Source organism: Brassica oleracea, chromosome C8 (assembly GCF_000695525.1).
Source record: "Brassica oleracea var. oleracea cultivar TO1000 chromosome C8, BOL, whole genome shotgun sequence".
Classification (NCBI taxonomy): domain Eukaryota; kingdom Viridiplantae; phylum Streptophyta; class Magnoliopsida; order Brassicales; family Brassicaceae; genus Brassica; species Brassica oleracea.
The window spans coordinates 8,678,256-8,680,524 of NC_027755.1; positions in this window are offsets into that span (position 1 = coordinate 8,678,256).

Sequence of the window (2,269 nt, forward strand, 5' to 3'; positions counted from 1 at the left end):
AGAGGCATCGCGGTGCAGTACCAGATGGCTCTTGATGCTTCCAGCAATGGGAACTTCAACACCAGGAATCCAGAAGAGGCAGTGAAGGTGATTGAAAACCTAGCATCTAGCAACATCACCAAGAACACTGATTTTGAGAGGAAAAAGTCTGCCACCATCCTTGGGATTGATCAGGTGGATGAGGTGAAGGCAAAGCTGGATAGTGTTCACAAGCTTCTAAGGAAGCAGGTCTACTTGGTTGAAGATGCAGAAGCTGTAGACACATAGGGTAGAGCAGAGGAAGAAGAAGAGGTGAACTACATTGGTGGAACTGGATTCCAAGGTTCTGGAAACAATGGTGGAAACAGAAATTCCTATGAAAATAGGGGAAATTTCAACCAGAGTTCGCAGTACCAGAAACCCTACAACAACAGCTACAACAGCAATAGGAATTATGGAAGTTCCTACTACCAGAAGCCACCGTCGCCTACTCAAGCGAGCAAGATTGATGAGATGCTCGATGGGGTTCTTGAGACACAACATCGAATGACAGTGGACTTCAATGGAAAGATTGATTCTGTCTACACCAACCTGAACACTAAGTTTGAGACTTTGAGCACTCATGTGAAGAAGCTGGAGATGCAGATTGTGCAGACATGAGATGCTGTCAAGAGGCAAGAAACCTCGACAAGAGTGGTAGGGGATGATGTGATGAAACACCACGTGAATGCCATCATTGAGGATGATTTTTGGCAAGTGGTGAAGGAAGAGAAGCTGCAAGAAAGAGATTTCTAAGTAGAAAGTTTGATTAGTTTCGGCGGATCGCATTGGTGTCGATCGACGCCAGACTTCGAACATCGATCGACGTCGCCCAGTCCGAATTGATCGACAGGATCTCCAGAGCATCGACCGATGACACCAACGGAGTCAACCGCATCTTGCAATGCCGTGAGGATACTGACTCACGAGGAGTTCACAGCGAAACACCCACATCCGCCCAGCCCTGATAAAGTAAGAATCGCTCGACGAGCTGATACCTCCATCGATCGACATGGATAATGTACTATCGCTCGACAAACAGAGGCCACCATCGATCGACAACCTCCAGCACCTATCGATCGACAACCTATTACCTACCGAGTGCAGATGCCAAAGATATATGTTGCATGTCTTAATGCACTCAAGCCCAAACCCAAACCTTCAGAAAACCCACCAGAGCCCGTCAGGACACCTTCAGACGATGGAGAAGATCCTATGGAAGAGGATAGGGTTCCTACTGGAAGAACCCTAAGGAGAAGAAATGAAAAAGTGGCAAAACATCTGAAGAGGGGGGCTAGTGAAAAGGAAAATGAAAATTTCCGAAAGAGAGTCTTCAGGATTCCTATAGATAAGCCATTCGAGAAGGCCTATTATCCCCACAGATTGTGGATGTTCTTCAGAGAAAGTAGAGAGAAAGAAGAAGACATCAAGAGAATGTTCTGTGAAGCTAGAGAAAAGATGAGGATGAGGATTACATTGAAGAAGAAGAGTGATCTTGGGAAATTTGTAATACCATGTACGGTGAAGGGTATTGAATTTCCACATGCCTTGTGTGACACAGGAGCATTAGTCAGCATCCTACCTAGGGTTATGGCAGACCATCTGGGTCTGCAGGTGGAGCCTTTACAGGAACTGTTCACTTTTGTGGATTGTTCCCAGAGGAACTCAAGAGGAATTGTGAGAGACCTAGAGGTGCAGATTGGTAATGCACTAGTTCTAGTTGATTTCCATGTCTTGGAGATCAAGCTAAACTGGAACTCTTCTCTACTACTTGGGAGAGCCTTCTTGTCAACAGTGGGAGCAGTGTGCAACTTGCAAACCAACTAGTTGTGTCTAACACTCATAGATCCTAATGCCCACTATGACCCCATTCCAGTCAAGAAGACACAGATGTCCTCCAGAAGAATCAATGATCCAGGAATCATTGCAGCATGCCACTGTGGAGCTGAGTATAAGGCAGAATACTCGGCGTTGAGCGAAACTCACACTGCAACATCGATCGACAGTGTCCAGCAAAAATCGACCGATGGAGTAGAAGAAGAATCGGTCGACAGTAGTCCAAAAGATTGGGAGAACAACTGCCATAATCCCATCTTGGCAGTAAACGATGCACCGCCTGAGACCCGCGAAGATTTGTATGATGAAGACTAATGGAGAGAGCTTCAAGAGATGAGCCAAGCTACATATGTCTTCCAGCACATGCTAACTTATTCACACAGACCAAGCTGGTACCAGAGATCTACACCAAGGA